At 43.6% G+C, this 23,036-nt stretch overlaps 1 long non-coding RNA gene across 1 annotated transcript; it reads right to left on the bottom strand.

The window, feature by feature from the left end:
* Positions 1-10,524: 10,524 nt before the first annotated feature.
* Positions 10,525-21,624, bottom strand: LOC149327430 (uncharacterized). The gene is made up of 3 exons (XR_016285934.1): positions 21,205-21,624; positions 20,047-20,120; positions 10,525-10,672 (listed from the first exon to the last, which is right to left on the bottom strand). It is a non-coding gene; the product is annotated as an uncharacterized LOC149327430 (long non-coding RNA).
* Positions 21,625-23,036: the final 1,412 nt, after the last annotated feature.

The following is a 23,036-nucleotide window of genomic DNA, read 5'->3' as shown; positions in this document are numbered from 1 at the left end:
TAATGGTGTTTCAGGCACGTTCACCAAAATGTCACTCGGTATGTAACATTGCACGATGACACCAATTCTTGTATGGCATAGCATCTTTGCAGTGTACTCGGCAAGCTGCTGCCAGCACAGATGTATTGCGGGTTTATAACTACGGCATGTGGTTATACTGTACAGTTTGTACCTCTACGTTCTGAAAACTGTATCCTTGAAAATTTTAAAATTGGTTAAGGCACTCTATTAATTTAAGCACCAGAATAAGCTTACGCGATAAAACGGTGGTTGCCGCCGAGATTTTGAGGCTCCAAGGTGAATTTATAAGAACACCCGCATTTCACGCGCGGAAAAAAAGATTGTCTTTCTTTCTAGATGTGTTTGACCTAGCCCTGGTTTTGCAAACGTATTACATGCCGTGCCTTTTCCGTCAACTTCCCTTTTCTTGCATCGTTTTAGCTTTTAGACTTCATACTAGTTGCTGAATTTCATTTTTTGATATCTCTCGGTTTTACTGTACATGGTCTTTCACTTTTAGTCGTGTTACTCGTTCGCTTCACCTTTGTTGCTCAATTCTCGTTTGCTAATCCAATCACCATTTTGTTTCTACCTCATGTTTTTATTACTATTTCACCTTTCTTTTTTCACTACGCTTGATCTCTGTTTGAATTGTATGGTTTTTAATCCTTTTTTATCGGACCAGTTCTTAAATATTTTCTTGGTCAATCCTATCCACTGTTTGACGAGTTGGCGGTCTTTTAAAAATGACTTGCTTAAAATTTTTCTGTCACCTTGTCCTGGTTTTGTGCTTGTTTGCTCTATCGTCTGGTTTTGGTTTGTAGTTCTTGTTGTTTTGCCACCCCTTGTCATATCACTTCCTGTTGCCACGAACAAATAAAATCGCTGCCTGTTGGCGCCTGTGTCTCTGGTATACATGCTGTGTGTCAGAGGTTCTGGAATAAAGTTGAAGTTCAGCGCCTGTGCAGTCGCCTTTTCACATTTTGTCCCTTGTCTGTGTGTCTGAGCGCTGTCAACCACAATCGATGCATTGAGCTGACTGCTCTGCAGCTTGATTGCTTAAAATTTGCCGCTTCTTTTATGTTTTTCAGGAAAGCATTTGGCATTTAAAAGGCTAGGTGTGTGCTCTGAAAATCTAAAAAATTATGTCCTTCTTGTGGCCTTTCGTGAAATTTCACCTCACCTCACTTTCTAGCTTGTCAGCATGAGATCCGGGCTGTTACCCACAGTTTGCTTTTTTGCTCTTTTATTGATGGCCACCGTGTATGAGAGACAGTGCCATAGGGTTTGGGAGACAATCTGACTTCTGCGTTGGCCTGAAGCACAAGCTTTTGGATGGGGGGAGGGGGGGGCAGGTTTAGGGTGCAAACGTGTTGGCTGTAACTGCGGTTTGGCCATGATGGTTAGTCCTTTATTACTGTGACGCAGTGTCATTTATCTAATGCATAATTTGATGATGCAAAGGAATCTTGCATGTAAAAAATGAACGTTCATTATAACTGCTGCCATTAAAAATGTGCTGCACTAAAATGGGTGTCTGCCGGCATTCAGTATTCCAATAATTTCTTTTTTTCAGCAAAGACACGACCACATTTCTTGGCTCCTAGGAGATGCAGCTAGGAATCTGCTGCAAGGAGAGCACTGGAGAGCGTGCGGGAGCAAGTTTAAAAAAGCATATAACAATAAATAAATTTATTACTTTCCTTTCAACTAAGCTATGAGGCATATGCGTGAATTACTCTGGAATGCACAAAGATTGTGGTAATTGACAGGTGTCTCTTAACAAGCTTTGCATCCTTGTGCATGACTTCAGAATAGACAAAGCCTGTGTTAACTGACAGGTGATGGTTAACACAAGAACTGCGCAGTAACGACATTGGCACAGCGTATGAGGCACTACACAAGGCAGACTACAAGACAATAGACAGACTGCAGTATACAATGCAGACTACGGGAGACATGCACAAAATATGACAAGACTGTAGACTACAAATATTTTCTGTCGTAGAATCCTGTAGTGAGTTTTGACTGGGAGGCGCCACAGTGGAGAGCTAGTTATCAGCTGGTGTTATAATAAAAGCTCCACGAGGGAAGGAAACAAAGTTGTGAAAGCCAAACTAGGCTCTACCAAAGATCTTTATGCAAAACATAATCTGCTTGTTAAACTGTCAAAGATGACACTGCAGTAGAGGGAGATGAAGTTGGCTCAGAGCAGTATATTAATATGCAACCACTGTCCTGCACAGAGTGCACATTGACTGTGTCTGAACGCATGCACTACTGAATAAAATCCGACTTGCGACCTCACCTGATGTACTCGAGCCGCTCGGTTGGCCGATAACGCCAAAACCTTTGTTCGAGTACATCCGTGTGCTTTGTTAGAGCGCGAGACTAATCAGAGAAGCCTCTGCAGATAGGGTGACTGTGGAGAGTGTAGCATAGATGGTATATCCAGAATGTGCAGCAATTGAGACAGGTGGAAATAAGGATGCTTCTAGATTTATTACAGGACCTCTGAAAGACATCAGGAGAGCACAAACTTGCTCAATTCCTACATTATGTTTTGATCAACAGCTGAGGTAAACAATGCACTTCTATAAGCAGCAGTGAACCAACAATTGTGGTCGGAAATTGGCAGGCCCTTTCCGGCGACTTTTTCTTACTAGGGCTCTTGTCCATCACATGTGTTTGCGTACGTCGGTTTGAGGTGGTTATCGCTAAATTCTTCCAGACATTACGCAGCCACTACGGTCGCGACCAGTCAGTCGCATCGCTCCAGGCAGGTCAGGAAGCTCTGAACCCCGGGGAATTCCCGCACGCCTCGGCAGCCGTTAACGCTTTCATTAAAGAATGAAATTTTAATTCCGTATACTCCTCTTTACCTGAATCTATGTCAGCTGTTTGCTTCAAACAAAGTGTTCGTGAACACTGACACGAAAATATAGTATTTTGCAAACTCATTAAGCATGATTTCTGTCGGTCCTTTAAGCAACGAAACATCTGCTATGTTTTTGACTGGCGTTTTACTTTAACACTTGGGATGTTTTCCCAGTGATAAGCAAGCTTTGTATCCTGTTTTGTTGGTATCGAAATCTGAAATAGCTGTGTGCACTTTTACACGTTCCTTTTTGGCTTTGCTTATGTCATCCCCTTGGCTTCGTGTCTCGTTCTCCTGTGGCCTTTGGCTACGCTTTCTACAGGAATAGAGCCACTGCTTCGGAGATATTTCTGAGAAAAAGTAGAAGTTTATTGCTCAGATTTAGTCGAAATTAAACGATTTCGACTAAAAATAACAAGATGACGTTTCGGCTCCCACATGGTAGCCGTCTTCACAGTCGGAGTGAAACGAAGAATCGTCGTTTTAAGTATGGTGTATGACAAATCCAACACAACCTTGTGTACACTGGATGCAACTTACCATCATAGCGGTTTATTCTATGTGCGGTGGTCTGAATAATGAGGCACTCCAGATAGGGCTGCGGTACTCTGTTCTTTTCTTAGGCAATCACACGTTCCTGCGCCCAGTTGTTGTGGCTGCTAGATACCGCATTCTCGGAAAGCGCATTCCAAGTCATTCGCCGATTCATCTCTCTTTTTATCCCAGAACCTTCATTCAATATGTACTGGTTCTTCGATGCACACAGATGCGCAATCGGCACTCGCGAATTCGTACACGGCGCTTGGGAACTTTTTTTTCCCCATTTCCCCCAGAGTCTACCTTTTACACTTACCAGTTCACTTCTGAGCTCTCGGGTTGGCACATGCACAGTCCGCACTTCGTAACAAAATATAATATAACTGCTTGAGCCTCGCTAACGCTTGGAACATAGGAGATCACAGCTCACTTCTGGGCAGCTGTGGTTTGGTGCAACGTAGGACGGGCAAGGTCGCACTCAACGGAATCAATACAATGCGTTCTCTTGCTTTCTCGTCGTTCTCCTGTTGCTGGGCGTGGCACACAAAAACTTCTGTATTTTCTTTCCTTTCTGCTATTAGTAGCCATATCACCTCCAGCCATGGAAAAAAAAATTCGACAACAGTCATCCTGAGTAGTGTCTGCCTTCGTCGGTGCTGCGCCTTTAGATCTTTTGAAATATATCGCTGTATCACTTCTCACGCAGTGCACGTGCTTAAAACTGGTTCCCCCCGGAATCGCGAGATGGTATGAAGCTGCAGAGAAGAAAACGGCGAGGAAGGGCAGGGATGCCACTCTCGCTGCTCTGGCGCAATGGCTGCGGTCAAAAACACCCAACCAGAGTTGTCTCGCGAGACAAGGAGTTGTCGGTTCGCTATAGTTGAGCATGCCTCCCAACCCGCCTGGAAGCGCGCACTAGTTCACGCGAACTGTTTGGAAATATGCTCTTGTGTGTCGGCATGTTCGTTTTGTGGCGGCAGCGCGGAGTGGCTTCCTTAAATGGCCGTCCGCAAAGAGCGATGTTTCCGATGTTGCAGCGCCTCCGCACGCGCTGAGCAAGCATGCGTGGACGCACTATCAATGAGCGAGGCTGAGTTTTCGCGCAAATGGTCGACGTACTTCATCGCCCTGCGCGGCGGTCGAGTGTCGGCCTCATTACTGCCCTACTGACGTGCTCAGTGCTGCGGCACTGCGCATGCGCTCGAATATTCAAATCATTGAGTTTAGAATAAGTTTTGTTTCGTATTTAAACTTCTCTTTCTGTGCCTCCCAACCAAACGCCAAAATTCAAACAATGGAAGAGAAACCCCTCTGCTGTGATAGCGGTGGCCATGAATTTGTGTCATATATTATGCTGAATTGACGAAAAGCTGGAGCTAAAATTCTACTCTAAAGACAGCATAATTTTCCTTCGTTTCAAGCGTTATATTCCGGAGCGTGTCTGGACCTTATTTTAAAACAGGCCTTTTTTTTTCACGGAAGAGCGTGCATGCATGGTGCGACCATAATATACACAAGGTTTTAGGCACTTTTGTCTCCAGGCGCTGCGGTGGCGCAGTGCGTATGGCACTCGTCTGCTGACCCGAAAGACGCGGGTTCGATCCCGACCAGTGCGGTTCAATTTCGATGGAGGCAATATTCCAGAGGCCCGTGTACTTTGCGATGTCAGTGCACGTTAAAGAACCCCAGGTGGTCGAAATTCTCGGAGCCCTTCACTACGGCGTCCCTCATAGCTTGAGTAGCGATGTTAAACCACAATAAACCAAACCTAAACCAAGCTTTTGTCTCTGCTTCCGTAGCCATGCAAAAAAAAAAAAAAACCCGACGTCATAGAATTGCAGGCTTCTGCCGAGCGTAATTTATTTGTGCTAAGGCATTGCTCGCCGCTTCTCGCATACGCTTTAGCAACAATCCAATTTCCGCATGGAAAGAAAGGGTCACTGATAACTTCTTTATTTGATAAAAATCGTCGTGATGTCTTTACAACTAAAAGCAGTTTTCTTTCGTGGTCGAGGCTAATACGAGTCCCGCACTGGTGGAGCTGATCGCTTTAGTGCATGAATAAAAGAAATAATTCTCAGCATTACAACAATGCTGCGTCACTTGTATCTAGGAATGTTCGTGCCAGTGATGCCAGTCCCGTTTTTGAAGATTTGAGAAACAGTCACCACACTTGATGCATATGAATACGTCAGCGTCTGTAATAGGAAGAAAAACGAAACAGAATTATCTTCAGTGTAGAATATCCTAAAGAAGCTGCCATATTTTGAGCATCGCATTTGGTCTCATCCTTCATTCGGTGCACGCATGGGAAATAACAGATGGCTGCTGCACAATTCGGGGCGCGTTTAAAAAATTTCAGCAAGCTAGGTGAACAACATGCATATACGGGCATATCTATTAAAGGCTGTTCCGAATGATTTTCACAATACTCAAGCAGGGCAGAGACTACGAGTAGAAATTTTGACGTTGTGTAAGGCAGCTGGAACCGCGGAGATCACATCGCAAATGTGAACTCCATCTATGAGTTCACATTATCAATATCAGGTCAAGTGACGAGGAATTGCAAAACATAGCAAGATTTAATTCACGACGTTTCGGCTGGAGGACCAGCCTTTCACGAGTATACATGTGTGTGTGTGTGTGCGCGTGCGCGTGCGCGTGTGTGTGTGTGTGTGTGTGTGTGCGCGTGTGCGTGCGTGTGCGTGTGCGTGTGTGTGTGTGTTTTATAGCTGCCATCCTCATCTTCACTTTATTCGAAGAGTTAGGCTAGTGGCATCGAATGCGATGAGACCTATCCCATAAGCCTGCCGATACCTGCCCGTAGCGATCGAGGAGCACTAATCACGAACCCCTAAGAATCTCAGAGGTAATTTTTCTTAAATATATCACAAGTGTTTACATTTTTTAGCTAACCAGAAAGCATAGGTAAGCTGACAGCGTCTCAATAAGTGCTTTTAGTCACTAAGCCATGAAGTGTGCAATATATTTTTGGAGCAACTGCTAAATGCCTATCATGTGCGCGAATCACCAATGAGAATTAATTTTAAAAACTGTTGTAAAAAAATTCTCACACTCCGTTTATATTTTTTATAACCACCGATGGACAATTACAATAGGTCACATTGCCATCATGATGATGAAGAAGAATGATGCCTGAGATGAATACGTTTATGATACGAAAGCGTACTTTCCTTCTTTCACCGAAGAAGCCGCCAAAGTTCCAGCGTGAGAATCCGTCGCAAAGTGCCTTGGCTCCTTGAAACGCCGTTCCAGTTCTCGTTGAGCCAAGCGCTCGCTCTCGAGGCCGTCAATGGCGCGCAAAGTCTCGTCGATATTATCGAGATATACGTGGTCGACCTTCCGAGGCTCGTATCGCAAAACTTCATGCAGAGCGGCTAGCATTCGCTGTCGAATACTGATCCCCACATACTGGACTGCGAGGAAATGCCGCGCCGGCCACAGGACTACGTACACGACGCTTTGATCCTGGGTCAGGTCATCTTGGTATTCGGTTAGGAAGCAGGCAATGAGTGCTCCTTTGTACACTCTCCAACCGAGCGTTGCTTCGTGGTCTCCAAGCCGAAGCGCAAATGCCATCAGCTCCAGCATCTCGAGACACTCGTCCCAGGACAGTGAAACAATGAGGGAGTGGATCCGCCACCCTGCGTGGCGGCGCAACGGTGACAGCATGCAGCGCAGCCACGCTATGCGCCGGAGGCCGATTTCTTCTGTCTCAGCCCGTTGCACACTTATACAGATGCAACTCAGGATGTCGTCAGGTGGTATTTGTTCCAGGCGCGGCAGCCACGACATCTGCGCTGCGTCCAGGCTTTGCAGCTCGGCTGGTAGAAAATGGGTAACCAGACGCCGAAGACTGAGCGTCTGTCTTGCCACTGCCGCAGATGCCATGGAGAAGCACAGATGGGACGATTTTCAACCAGCGGTCGTCGATGAGGTCGCAAATGTGAGCCGATCACGGCCGCTGCTGTTTTCTTTGCAGGCGGTTCTCCCGGAGGCTTCGGAGGTTTTATGCGAGAAAAGCTACCGCACGCTGCTACCAAAACTGCTTCTTGCAGTTCCGCCGCATTTGGAAGCGCTGCAATTTCAAGACGCACTCGAACCTCTTTCCCGGGCACACTGTCCTAACAGAAGTGTGCAAACGCCCCTTGTCCTTCTTTTATAGGTGAATCGGAAGTTATCTTTTGAAGGAAAGGAGCGTACTTATCTAAAGTGGAGCACTGCCCTAAACGGAGAAAATATAAAATGCACAGAGTATCGTTATCAAGCCTGATAAACATGCCTCGCTGATTTGTGTGAAGAACGTCAGAACTCAACAAGCCTCCTGTAACTAGTTCCTTGCGCGTTATGATGAAATTTTTTCGTGCATTCGTGCACCTGCGCTGTCGGGAATTACACTTGTTTTCCTGATAAGAATTAATCTTGCGTTACTTTGTTGCCAAGCGTGATACAGGAGGAATAGGCGTCATGTTTTCGGGAAGCGAAATTTCGGGCGCGAGCTGCAATATTACAAGAGCCAAAAGGGGAAGCGTTAATCTCACGCCCCAGCTTAGATGACGTCACTGCCCTTTCTTTAGAGAAGACTGTTCTATAAATAATTTATGCCGCTTAAAGGGACACGGATCGAGTCAGACTCTTTTTTTTCCCATCTGCGAGTTCCTCCTAGCACATTTTTAACATTTATTTTGACTGTAACAGCGGCATGTTTTTTATTCTTCTCCCAAAGAGATTTATTACTCCCTAGAATGCATGCATATGCAACAGATCTTGGTGGAATGTTTCAAGCTAGAGCATTGTAAGCGGCGACAAACGTGAATATTTACTCCAATAATGGGCAAAAAAGGGGAGTTGCTCTTGTGTGTGCAGAAAGCATTAAGGGAATCAAGCTTCCTATCATGGACACTGCATGAAGTCCCTAATAAGTATCATGAAATGTGTTATTGGCGGACGACCTTCCTTACTGGTACTTCATCGATTCCTCTTGGAAGAATTATGGTCACTGTGCTACCGTTTACAGTTGAGCCCACTTATAACGAACTTGATCGTCACGCGGCATTTGTTCGTTGTATCCAAAGTTCGTAGTAAGTGGACCACCTATAATACGGTCAAAAAGAGCAAGCGAGACGAAAGTTAACTTTATTTTTGTAAAAAGTCCGTGATGCACAGTCCGTGATGCACAGAAGAACGGTTATGCGCAACTTGCTGTTCTTCCCTCCTGCGCACTTGTCGCCTTTCAAGGCATATGCGTTTTAGATGGCAACATCTGATAAAACGCAGTCTCGTCGGCATTGTAAACGTCCCGTGGAGCATAGCTCGTGATTGTTGGGAGGTTGTCGGAAAGCCACGCATCGACGTCCTCGTTGTTCACAGACGCGGCCTAGCCGACGACCGCCTTGGAAACAATTCCGTGGCGAGCCTTAAACCGGTGGAGTCATCCGTTGCCTGGGCTGAAATCGGGAAAGTCCAAAAGGGAGGCGAAGTCTTTAGCCTTGGAGAGCATCAGCGGTCCACTGATCGGAACGTTGCGAGACCGGGCGTCAGCGAACTACTTCAGCAGTGCGTCCTCAACGTCCGCGTAGGTCGCCTTCCGAAGGCGCTTTCTAGTCGTCGGGTCGGCATTCACGGTAGCACAAAGAATCTTTTCCTTTCCCTTAGCAATGGTTGAAATGTTCGATTTCGACAGTCCGTACTTCTTGACCAGTTCGCAGTTTTTTGCACCTTGAGCAAGTTCATTAACAATGGCCATCTTCGTTGCGATGTCGACAGCTTTTCTTTTAGCACCTGGAGAGGTCGGCGTACAGTCCTCCATCGCACCAGGCGCAAGTCAAGCCCTTGGGCTCGCGCGTTGAGGCAGCCTTCAACTCCCCGATCAGGGAAAGGCACGGATGCGGCAACGATGTCAACGCAGTGTCATCGCACAGAAAGAATCGACGGCTCAATGCCCTCAGCGCGGGGTGGCAACGGAGCAACAGATCACGTGGATGCATCACAGCGACGCGGGCGGCGCCACTTTCTCTTTCGTCACCGCGCGCGCGCGCTTTTTCGTTTTCATTTTTCAACGCGCGCTTTTTCTTTTTTACTTTATTTTACGGGGGCCCGACAGCTTCGCGTTCGCTCTAACCGAGTGTTGAGGCCACAAAGGTTCGTTCTATGTGAGACACTGTGCCATTGCCCCAATATATATTTTGACGGTAGCACCGCCCTCGTTCGTACTAAGCGAGCGTTCGTTATATCTGCGGCTGTTATAAGTGGGCTCGACTGTAGTTAAAAACAGTACATTTAAGTATGCCCCTTCTATACCCTCATAGTATAATGCATGCATGTGTGCCTAGGTTCGACGAGTCAAAGGCATATTGAAAGTTATGAATGCTGCATAGAAAAGTAAGAGTGAAAACAGCGCGAAAGAAGCCCGAAGGCGAAACGAAGAAGGGACAGGAAAGAGCTTTCGGGCTTCTTTCGCGCTGTTTTCACTCTTATCACAATGAACCAACTAGCCCAGCAAAAAGTTCAGTTAGACTGCATATAAAGGTTGGCTTTGTTCTGCGGATTATTCTTTCACTTGAATTGCGAAATGAAAGCGATCTATTGTCGTGCATCTGTTACAAAGCCAGCCGGGTCTTTTCGTTGACTGAAGTCTAAAATAGGGCTTATTCTGTAAGCACTTGACTTAGTCCTAGTATACATATACTGGTATAAATACATACCAGTATTCATTGTGTCTTGCATTATGAAGAATGGTACTTTCCCGTATATTTGCAAGGTCCCCCTATTGGAAAAAAAGGCAATGATGTAAATATTGGAAACCAACACTGGAAACCTTGGTGGATTATGGTAATGGAAAATGCGTTGGAATGCCTGGGCATGTTGGAATGACTGGGCATGTTGGAATGACTGGGCATATTGGAATGACTGGGCATGTTGGAATGACTGGGCATGTTGGAATGACTGGGGCATGTTGGAATGACTGGGCAGGTTGGAATGACTGGGCATGGTGGAATGACTGGGCATGTTGGAATGACTGGGAGATGTTGGGGCAGGGGCCATGCAGCAATGTTATGTCTGTCGCAATGAGACAGCAAATTTCAAAATAGATGAAGCTCCTACAGCCAGTTTTATTTTGTGTTCATGCTCCTCTTGCTCTTCTTTAGCCACTTGTCAATGCAGCTGGGCCCCATGAAACAGCCTTGTTGATGTACCACCGGTGCATGAGGGCTTGGGAAAACTGGGCGATGCACTCTGCAGAAAAGATTGAAATGAAAGAATTAGGATCCACAAGTTTTTATTCTTGCCAGTATTAGAGTGCTAAAAAAGTAAACTCCGTATTGTGGCCACAGGAATAAAGTGAGCCTAAATCAAGAACTACTGAAGCTATTCGCACTCAAAAAGAAAAATAATTTGAGGTTCTTATTCAATATATCATATGCTCGTCATTAAGTACCATCATCAGCAGCATAACTAGCACCACTGCAAGACAAAGGCCTCTCCTATATCCCTAAACATAAGCCTGACGTGTGCCATAATGAGCAAAATAAAAAAGCCATCGTTTTTTGTCCTCTGAAGGCTTTTAGTGGGGTATTAATAAGAGGGACAATATAAAGGTAACATCAGAAGGGTGACTGCAGTAGCACAGCTGAGATGTCGCAGACGATACACTACGAAAAGAGGCATACAATCCATTGATACATCAGTTGCAAAAAATAAAAACAGCAGCAAAGAAAAGGTAAAACAAACCATTGTCAATGCTCCAAGCGATATCACTTATTTCCATAATTTTGAGGGACCACATGCAATGAAAATGTGGTGAGGTAGAGTCACAAGCGAAGGCCATTCTGTTCTCGATTTAATTATTACTAACTCTATGCAGCTGAATGCTTTTTCTGGTGTTTTATCTTGTTGTGTTAGTGACCATCTTCCTGTGTTTGCTTGCATTGAGAACGCTAGTACAATAGGAAGTAAGTCCACATCAATCACATACCAAGCTATTACAGAATCATCATTGAAATCCTTTAGGGATGCGCTCATGAAAGTATATTGGAGTAAGATAGCTGAACTTCATGATGCAAATGTTGCCTATAATACGTTTGTCGATTGCTTTAAACAGATATATCACGACTGCTTTCCTCTTGTAACACGCGTGAAAAGTCGCAGAATCCGCAAGCCATGGGTAACGCCAGAGCTTCGCGGAGAAATACAAATGAAAGACAAGCTGTACAGAAAATTTTTGAGCAGCCGGAAGGTTGAGGACCTTGCGGTATTTAAGAAATATAGGAACAAATTGACTAAAAAACTGCGGTCTGCACGAACAGCCTATCACGTGTCACTTCTAGATGTTAAGAATGCTCGAAATGGTGTACTATGGTCGAGATTAAATACACTTCTGCAGCGGGACAGTTCACGCACTGCATTAACAAAATTAAATATTGATGGAAAGGAAGTTTCTGGCGTCGAACTGGCTAATGTATTCAATACTTTTTTAACGAGCTTGGCTACCCGTGCTATAACACGTGCTGCCGGATCTGACGCTTGCAAATATGTTCGAATTCAGAATGATGAAACAATTTTTCTGCACCCAGTCACGGTAGACGAAGTAGTGTCGGTGATAACAAGTCTTAACAATAGCAGTAGCTGTGACATTGATGATATCCAAATACGGCCAGTCAAGCATGTAGTTGACATAATTGCTCCCATACTTGCTCACATCTTTAACATCTGTTTAGAAACTGCAGTTTTTACGAAAAAAATGCAATTAGCAAAAGTTGTTGTTCTTTACAAAAAAGGAGATCGCAACGCCCTCGCCAACTAACGACCAATCTCTATTTTGCCAGTGTTTTCGAAAGCATTTGAGAAAATGCTGCATCTAAGAATGTCAAATTTCATCCATAAATTTAACTTGCTAACACCATTTCAGTTTGGCTTCTGCAAAAGCAAATCCACTGAACTTGCATTACTCCAACAAAAGGAATATATAATAAAGCAACTTGAAAACAAATCTATTGTCATTGGTGTATTTGTGGACTTCTCAAAGGCTTTTGACCTGGTAAATCATAAAATCTTACTGAATAAATTACACTACTATGGTATCCGAGGAAAAGCGCTCTCATTGTTAAGTTCTTATTTGTCGTTTAGACAGCAAGTGGTGTACATAAATGGTATACAGTCTGAACCGAAGCCGCTCTTCTACGGTGTCCCCCAAGGCAGTACGCAAGGGCCTCTACTCTTCAATATTTACCGAAACGATATTGTCAACATTAGCGATAACACAAAGGTTTCCATCTATGCAGACGATACGAGCGTATTTTTTTCGGGTGAAAATGTTCATGAACTTATCAAACAATGTAATGCCACAATGAAAGCTCTTGAGGTCTGGTCTGCAGTTAACCTGATGCAAATAAATGAGAGTAAGACCAAAGCTGTCATATTTAGGCCGAAAAATAAAGTTATCCCACTGCACGATAATATTATATTAAACTCGCGGGCTGTAGAAATTGTTGAGCAGTTTAAATGCCTTGGGGTCATATTTTCTGCCAGTATGTCATGGGATTATCATGTCAATTATATCTTGAAAAAAAAATAGCTCAAATCACTGGTGTTATAGGCCGTCTAAAATACATACTTCCCACAAAAATTAAGATGCTGGTATACAATTCAATATTCAACTCGCATTTAAACTATTGCCAGTTGGTGTGGGGCACTACAACATTCACTAACCTTGAACGTATTCATTTAATGCAAAAAAGATATCTCCGAAATGCATATAATCTACCGTTCCGACATCCCAGTGCAGCTTTCTTTTGTCATTCCAGAGTTATTAAAGCACATAATCTTTATAAATATCGCCTCAGTGTTACTTTTAAAACAGAAATCAAGAAGAATGTAACAAATCTTAAAAATTTTGCAGAACTAAGGAAAAAAGAATCAGTCTATCCAACAAGACGTGGCGAAGAATGGACAGTGCCAACACCTCGACTAAATCTTGGTAGGGAATGCCTTCAGTACACACTTCCATCTCTTCTAAATAGGTATATCCACATTAACCTCGATTTGTTTTCTTTTTCACGTCATGAACTACATAATTTGTTTTTGCATAACATTGTTTAAGTTTCATTATGTATACATATTGCTGTTTCGTCTATTCTCCGGTGCTTCCTTGATGTGCTTGTTTTTTAAAATTGTATAAACTCTTGTGTTGCCTCCCTGTCAATAATAAGGATTGTAGACTCGTCAAGCTGCCCAAGGGCAGCTTTTTTCTACGATTCCTCAATCTGTAGTGCTAGATGGGAAATAAACTTTGATTTGATTTATTCTTCAATGGGAACAAGAAAAATTTCTTGATTTAGTTGTGATGGCATCCTGGTCTGAAGCGGGGCAGCAACATTTAACATTAAGTTGTGGAAAAGTATTGTAGAGTATATGGAACACACCTAAACGAGCGTTTCCCCTTTTATGCAGTGATGTCTGGTGGTCAAATGAGATGACTGATTACACATATGCTGTACCAAGTGTCGCTGTTGGATTAAAGGGAGTTGGTGGCGTAGCATCAAACAGTTTGGTGCAAAATTGAAAGAGCTAGGGAATACTTCAGTTTGTAATCAATAAAATTTTTATGCATAAACTGCGCAGCATGGCAAGAGCACACAGATCATGACATCTCCTGATAAACCCGAGTGCCCTTGTGGTGCCAGCAGCATGTATCGTGACATGCTCCAAGTATGTGGGGCTGCATCTGGTTAAGGTTTCTCCATACCATTAACCCTAGAGGTGGGAAAGGAGGTCAATACGTTGTGACAAAACAATGCAGACAAGACAAGGACAACGAAGGAATAAATATGATGGCATGAGTGCTGACTATTGCCAATGTGTATTGGAAACCACGTCAAAATATATACACTGTGGCCTAAAAAAACAACGAACAAAGGGCACTTTGTGTCAACCACATTGCATGAGTGTAAAACAAAACAAAAACTGACAAAGAAGCATTTAAGAGCATGAACTCTTCCTTAGGAAGCGATAAAGAAGGTGTGCTAACACAGTGATTGCGGTTTTTTTTTAAATTTCAGTGGCCTAGATTATCTCACGCACAAACTTTTCTGTGTCTGTCAGGCAAAATGCAGAACATGAATTCCGGTTCACAGCGTTTAGGATCTGGCAAACAATTGCAATTGCGACAGTGAATCATCAAAGTTCTCACGCAAGCTTTGTTCACATCGTCGTGGTGGTCTTTTAAACCTCTCAGTGACACACTTGCCTGTTTTCCCAATGTAAACATAGCCGCATTTCAAGGCGTTCGAACACACTATGTCTTCTGTGCAGTGCACGAAGAGACTCTGATGGATAATCTCGGTTGACTACAAGTACTGAAACTTCATAGGGTTAGAAAAACAATATCGATGCCAACTCGACTGCCTATTTAATCGGTGCGACCAATTGTGGATGTAGGGAAAGGTACGTACAAACTTCCTTTTGGGAGTTACAGTCTCGACGGGGGCACAAAAAGAATGTTTCAACTTCTGCTTAAAGCAATCGGCTAAAGACACTGACAAAGGTTCTGAATATCCAGTAAAGGACAAACGGCATATGAGCTGGGCAAAACTGGATGTCATGGCAATCAAACAGGATTTCATTAAGGAATTTTTGAAGCAAAGGTTAGTGACACCTCTTGACCAGCTTAGACTGAACCGAAGAAAATGGTAAAAGTAGCTTGTTTTTCCTTAGCTCGTAAGCCCAACAAGTGTAACCACCCAAGATTGAGATCCAATAAATGTGATGACATATTATCCTCTATAATTTCAGTGGTGATTCAAAGTGGACTGAGGCTTTGACTGAACTCCTCTCTCACCTTAGACAATGCTTCGTCAGGATTGGAGATCCTGCAATAAGCCACGTAACAGCGGCGCTAATAGCTTTTTTTGCAAAAACAAGCTATTCTGAAATGTAATAAAGGTGGACTGAAGGTATGAGCTTAAAAGTGCGACAAAATTATTCACCAAAACGCCTGAGACGTTTGGAATGCCACTGCTCCATTTAGGTTAATGAATTCTTCAACACATTATTGATCCTGATTGAGGGATGGCGTAATATAAATCCTTATGTCAACATAGCACCCCATGAAACTGGTGCGAGAGTTATTGTGTAGAAACTGAGTTACTTTCTCTGCAGATCTTACACGAGAGGAGTCATCAATGCTCAGCAACTTAATTTTATGTCGCAAAGAGAAGGCGATTTGTTTCTGACAGGTTCCATTCTCTTAAACTACAACCCTCAAGGAGCAGTCACCTTTATGGGTCTTTGCGGTAAAGAAGATAGCTGGACAATTTTTCTTACTGAAGTTGATGGCATTAGCCTGATGGTTAAACTCTAGATTGTTAATGTTTCTTGGCACTGGACTTTGCTTTTAACAAATCAGATAGTAAGTGGCACTCAAATTCAGAATACACTGCATCTGTGGCCTTGGACTGAAAGGCGCCTTTCGATACGACCACAAAACCACCGTTTATCAGCAGTTGAAAGCAAGAGGGCCCACCCTCTTAAATACGACACAGTTCGGCCTGTGGGCAAGTTCCTAAAGAGGGTTCAAACCGTGACACTGCATCAAAACATCCCGAAACACACCTGTCACACTCAGGTCTGTGCGTGGAAAAGGCAACTCGTCAAACCATGGCAAGCATCTCCACAACAGTTCTCTTCGGAGGAACGGAAAATTTTGGTCCATAAGCACTTCAAGGACCAGACGAGGCAGCGACTCCAAGCTGAAGGTGCGCACCTTGTTGTCAAACTCTTGTGCCTGAAAACAAGCCAGGGAGTGGCTGGTTGACGGTGTCACGCACCGTTGACCAGGTGAAAGCCATCTGGAATGCCACTTTGCAGCCACTTTGCGCTCACTAGCCCGGAGCAGAGAAGCCAAGGCACGAGTGTCTGAAAACAAGGTGCACAATGTCGACACTGAGTTGCTGCCTCGTCTGCTGCTTGAAGCATATACGGGCCAAAATTTGCCATTGTTCCTTCGAAGAGGACTATTCTGGAGCTGTTTGCCATACTTTGACGTCTTGCCTTACTGTGCCTGGACCTGGGCGTGACAGGTGTGTTTCAGGGGGCGTTGGTTGATGGGGTGTCGTGGTTTGAACCATGCCAGGAACTTGCCCGCAGGCTGAACTGTAACGGGTTTAAGACGGTGGGCCCTATCGCATTCAACTGCTGATAAAGAAGGTGGTTTTGTGGTCATGTCTAAAGGCGTCTTTCTGTCCAAGGCAACGGAGGCAGTTAATTCTGAGTTCAAGTGTCACACAACAGCTGATTTGTTAATAGCAATGTCCAGAGCCAAGAAACTATGTAATAATCTAAAGTTGAGCCATCTGGCTAATGTATCAACTTCAGCAAGAAACTAGCAGAGGTGCCAATGAGAGGTCAAAAGACCACGGTTACGATGTGAACAAAGCTAGCAGGGGGAATCTGATGTTTCATTGTCGCGACTGCGATCGTTTGCCACATCCTTTATGCTGTGAGGCGTAATTTCTTGTGCTGCATTGTGCTAGACAGACACAGAAAAGTTTGTGCATGAGATGATCGAGGCCACTGAAATTGTAGAAAAAACGCAATCAATGTGTTAACACACCTTCTTTATCGCTCCCTAAGAAAGAGTTCATGCTCTTAAATGCTTCATATTCAACTTTCGTTTTGTTTTTGACAGATCCAAAGTGAATGTTACAAGGCGCCCTTTCTTCATTCTTTTTTTAGGCCACAGTGTATATATTTTGATGTGCTTTCCAATAAACCTTCTTGAAAGTCAGCACTCGCACCGTCGCATTCCTTCCTCATCTTTCTCTTCTTTGCGCTGTTTTGACACGATGAATTACAAACAAGCCCATTCATCTGTCTTGCAAAAGTCAATACAGTCAGAGTAGCTGAGATAGTTGGGGCATCCTTCAGAATAATGCAGTCATAAAGACAAGGTTGGGCCATAAAGACAAAGACTGTTATTGAATGGCTAATATTAATGTACTTTAGTAATGTGCTTGGTTTGGTTTATGGGGGTTTAACATCCCAAGGTGACTCAGGATGAGGGACGCCTTATGATTTTGCATGTTGATATGCTGGGCTTCATAAGAGAAGAAGTACAATAGTTTTTTAAGGCCAGCCGTAGAACAGGAAGCAATGAATCTACACTAATATCAAAGAATGAAGGCTCAAGCATGAGAGTGTAGCTAAAAGGTTATAATGACAAACATGAAAAGCTTTGGAGAAATTCAAGTCGATGACACTGCCTAAAATAAAGAATCTAAATTTGGGTGAAAATCTGTTGTGAATTCAAAAAGTTGGATTGCACATTAGTAAAGAGAATGGGAGCCGTGATGACTGGTATAGAAATATTAGTTTGAATTATGGTGGCAAGTAATATGCGGACTCATTTCGTGCTCTAACAGTTCATGCAAAATGCACATCAATAAAATAGGAGAACAGTTTGGGTATCAGAACGGTTTCCAGCCTTAATTATTGACAGGTCAGCTTCAGGTTGTCAGGGATAGAACCAAGAGGTTTGGATTGGCTAACAATTATTGGTAAAATCTGTCTTCAGATATCCTCAGTAGTTTAAAGTATGTCAGAAGGCTTCTCACACAGCCCTCAGGTACTCGAAAGCCTGTGCTTATCAATGACTTTCGAGACATGATGAGAAGCAATGGTTAATGCAGTGAAATGGGTAACAAATAACTGATTTTTCTCAAGAAAGTGCCCATGGAATATGCTGTCAAACAAATTTCCAAGGATCCTTCAATTAAGCCCAAAATGACAGTTTATGAGTAGCCACTTTGTTATAACCATCACATACAAAAAAAGAGACACCAGAAGCCCTCCTTATTCACTGAAAACAAGGGAGAATTATGAGACATCATTCCGGCACACAAAATCACACGGATGAAGAGAGTAGACTCCATGGACACCATATTTCAACTGAGGTTTATTCCACAACACAGGCTTTTTATGTGCAAAGGGGTACTAGTGATCCCTGGGGCTGAAAAGTATTTCCGCCACCAGATAACAATTATTCAGGACGGCAAAAATCAAAACACAAAAAAACATAGGGGTAAAGGTATCTTGCCACTCACATTAAACACATCGGCACGCCTATGCATCACCTACCTGGCTGACCCAACAAACATATTTGCCTCCAGATAATCTATTTCTTTTTCTGGAGCGCTGCAGAAGGGCTGCTGACGTAATTCTCTTTTTCAACAGAGATACAAAAGGCTTAAAAAATTTCCCAGCCCTTTCAAGTGCTAAACTTGCACAAGGCATGTTTTTCTTTCAAAAACGCCTTGCATGCTCGCTTGTGCGAGCAAAGGCGAATGTGCTCAGCTAAATGACCTCTGCCACTTAATGAATCAGCTGTCCTGCAATGTTCAAGCAAGCGTTCATTGATGCAAGCCTCGTCTGTCTAATGTAATGTTTGCCACAGGCAAGGAGGATGCTGTACACCATGTCAACCTCATGTTTAACCAGGGGTTTGGTGTGCTTAGTTTTGTAGGCAGGCTTTTTCATAACGTCATTTATCAGGTGGCACATGCATCCCAGCTTTCCCAAGCTGAAAATACGACATGTACATCGTGTTTGTCACTGGCCTTCTTGAGGCGGTGTGACACCTGATGGCAATAGGGCACAATGACAGGTCACTGTTGCGAATGTGCGTTGTTTTCCGGCTTGCGCTGCCCAGCACACTTCATCTCTCGAACCTGGCTTTCTACCACTAAGGCTACAATTTCTTTTGTGAAAACTGCCTGCTCCAGTCTCCTTACTTGCGCATTGATGCTGTCACAGAGTCGTGACAGCGTCAATGCCGAAGTAAGGCGACTGGAGCAGGCAGGCAGAAAGAGAAATAGATTATCTCAACGCAAATGTGTGTTGGGTCAGCCAGGTAGGCAATGTTTAGTCACGCCAATGCATTCAACTTGAGTGACAAGCTAACCTTACGCCTATGTTTTTGTTTTTGCAACATTGAATAATTGTTACCTGGTCGAGGAAACACTTTTCAGCCACAGGGGTCACTAGTACCACTTTGCATGTAAAAAGCTCATGTTGTGGAATCAACCTCAGTTGAAGTATGGGGTATATGGAGTCTACTCTCTTCGTTCGTGTGTTTTTGTACACTGGAATGATGTCTCATAATTCTACCCAGAACCAATTAGCTCAGCTCTCCATGCTTAGCAAAAACAAGGCAGCAGTAATGAAACCAGTTCTCATGTGTGCACTTTTTCTTTTACATCTGTGACCTGCGATGAGTGGCATAAAAACACATATTTAAGTTAACACACATGCATCATAATGTGAATATTCGTAGTCAAATAGTATCACATAATGCAGCCAAAAACATGCAGACATTTCGCACTTCATGCATAGAATGCAACGGTTAAAAGAAGAGCAATATTGAATGTAAAACTTCAAATGGCCTGCAACCGGCCCATTGTGACAGCCAACTAATATTACTCATATAAACATGTAAACATATCAGGCCAGAGCTATCCAAACTGCTCCAAGCAGTAGCATTAAGGAAAAGAGCAATGAAAGTAAGAGAACATTTCATGGCAACCACAAGAACAAAGCACAATGCAGTAACAACTTACAACACAGCTTTTGACTTCATCTGGTGGCCACAAAATCCATGCCATTGACTCGGACTGGAAGACAGATGTGCCACCTGCGGATACCAATTTCCCATTATCACTATGACAGGAGTACAAAAACAAGCATGCGAACTCGGTCCAACAGTGAATATCACATGAATGTAAAAAGATCAGGAAAAATATACTTGCCCAAGTATACGCCTCAATACAAAGGAAAACTACCCTGTTTAAAATGCATCAGTTCCCCTAGCACTAGTCAAGGAATCTTGCTATGAGCAAAACAAATCTGCGTTCGAAAGCGTAGATAAACATCGTAATAAGTGAGACAATTATTGCGTCACTTGTTTTCCTCAGAAACCAATTTTCAAACAGCAGAGTGATCGAAATGCAAGATCCTATACTCTGGGTAGCCAGAAACGCTATCGGTATCATAAAAAAAAAAAATCTTCACATACTCATTTAAAAATTAGATCCTGACGGCCGGAAATTAACTTTCGTTGGTAACTGCAACCTGAGACAGTGCTTTCTTTATAATGGGGTTTGAATTCAGATGCGGAAAATGGGCACTGATCGTATTGGAGGGTTCCGGATTAATTTAGACCACCTAGAATTTCTTAACGTGAGCTGACATCGCACAGCACAGGGGCATTCTTTTTTTAATTTCACCTAAATCGAAATGCGGCTACTGCCATCAGGATCGACCCCACGACCTAAGGTTCAACAGTCTAGGGCCAAGCAAAAACCGCGGCGAATAAAAAGTGTTTCAATCCCCCTCAAAGTGCTAACGCTATCTTGAAAGACAATCATACATTTTACGCACAGCCAAAGTGCCGGTCCTTGAAACGTGCGCGGTGGTGTGAACAAGCATGGGCAGAAACGCGTAGAACGAGGCATATACGAGGACAAATCTGTGCTCAACAAGAAACAAAACGCGCAAACATGCGCATACCAAAATCATGCAAAGCTAGCGCACGCACGGTCGCATCCCCTTCGCCAAAACAAGTACCGACAGCGACAATTCTTGGCAGAGCAACTCACCGCGGCGACAACAAAAGCGCCTTAAACGCTTTTTATAGCATTGAACACGAATACTGCAGCAGTACGACAGGTCACCGTTCCAGCATTATATGCTTCGGATAATGCACGAGTACTGCTTACCTTTTCAGATGATTGCGTAGTCGTGCAGAACGCTGTTTGCCTTCGTGTCACGGGCACTACACCAACCAGTGAGATTTCAGCACGAGTGCTACGTAGCCGGCACTCTCTACCACGTAGTCACACAGAAGAAAATATTCCGGGCCTTATTTGGAACATTTCCACCGCGACACTGCCCGCGCGTCTTTGTGCCTGGACACCCATCCTGGACTACACAAAGAAGCGCACAGACTGAAAAGTTAGAGAGACCAGAAAAATGACACTTTGCCTCGAATAGGCTACGTCGACAGCACTGCGCGATTGTGCACCCTTGAGCAAGAAGAAACACACGCAAACCACAACACAGTTCACGACGGCTCACAATCCAAGTCGCGAATTGTAGCAATCGCCGAAGCTCGACGCACGCGACGCAGCACCCGAACCGCCATGAATGCAGCCATGAGGACTATACAGAAAAACAGCTACCGGCAGCCACCTGGCGGTGACAACCAGTTTTTGTTTCGGTTTCGTTGTGAAAAAGCTTGTATCCTACTTTTTATTTTATTTTTGGTATTTTTATTGGGTATTCAGCCGTATCGGCATCCACAGAAATTGCAGCGATTGCGAGCAATTACCACTGGTAGAAAAGCTCGAATTAACGACCTGTTGCTTGCGCTGCGGTTGAAAAATGCCTGAGTTCTCACGGCAGTATGGATTGCTGCTTTGCTCATTCACGAAATTACATGCCGATTTCTGTTTGTATGGGGAAGTTTTTTTTTTATATTGATGGGAGATCAGCAAGGCTAACAAAATACCCAACGTAGCAGTCGTAGAGAGTAGGTTGTCGTAAAAACATGGTGACGCTGTTTGATCGGCAGCACGACGTGAGAGGCGGCAGCGTTGAAACGCGCGTCGAGAGAACAACCTCCACGGTATATGCTTTCTTGAGACTACAGTGAAGGTGTGCATTTTTTATAGTGGAGTTCTCTCATCCAACGTGAAAACCAAATCAATTCTTAGTATGAAATATGCTGTGTAATTTATATCCTCATATTGTGTTTATATATATCTGCATTTCTATTTTGAAAAACAGTGTTGTACTGGTAATTGTGTACCGAGGTGCATGTATAAGAGTGCAGCCTTGTCGAAATATTCTGTGTATATATTTGTATTCGTAACCCTTCTACAAAGAAGCTGTGTGGCCAGCTATGTGGTTAACAATTTGTTAATTGAATTAGTATATGTCTTGAAATGCACGCTCAATAAAATTTTCTGAATGAAATTGAGTGTTCGGATTCAGGCATGCAGGGCTCTGCAAACCTGCAATTTATTATTTTGTGAACAATGAAGTTAAACTTTTTCTCAAATATTTTGCTAATGATAATCTAAGCCCAAGTATATAAGTCGTTACTTTTTAAAAAAAATTTCTGAAACTGTCAAGTTAACAAATGCACGTGTAAAAAAGAGAAATTTGTCTTGCAGTTTTTATTCTAACAGCATAAAGTGCCAAGTGTACAGTCTTTGTCAAAAGTAACCAGGCTGCATGGTTTGCTTCTAGCTTGTATAGTGGAGCCCTTGTGTTATTCCTAAGGATCAAAACGTGTTGGAAGGTAATAAGACCCTCAGTCCTTACCTTTAGCTACCATTCTAGCTTTAGGGAAGCTGTGAGGGATCCACTGTACGAGCTAGAAGCAAACCATGCAGCCTGGTTACTTTTGACAAAGACTGTACGTTTGATGGATTTGACCCACTGAGATTGTTAGTGCATTGATGAGTTTCATTTTGTCAACCATATAGGCACATGCATGCAGTATCTGCTGCCCAGCATCGGCCATTCAAATACAGCCATGGTTTGT

This window comes from Amblyomma mixtum, chromosome 10, assembly GCF_055824585.1.
Source record: "Amblyomma mixtum isolate Tamu chromosome 10, ASM5582458v1, whole genome shotgun sequence".
Classification (NCBI taxonomy): domain Eukaryota; kingdom Metazoa; phylum Arthropoda; class Arachnida; order Ixodida; family Ixodidae; genus Amblyomma; species Amblyomma mixtum.
This window is presented reverse-complemented; position numbering and strand designations above follow the sequence as displayed.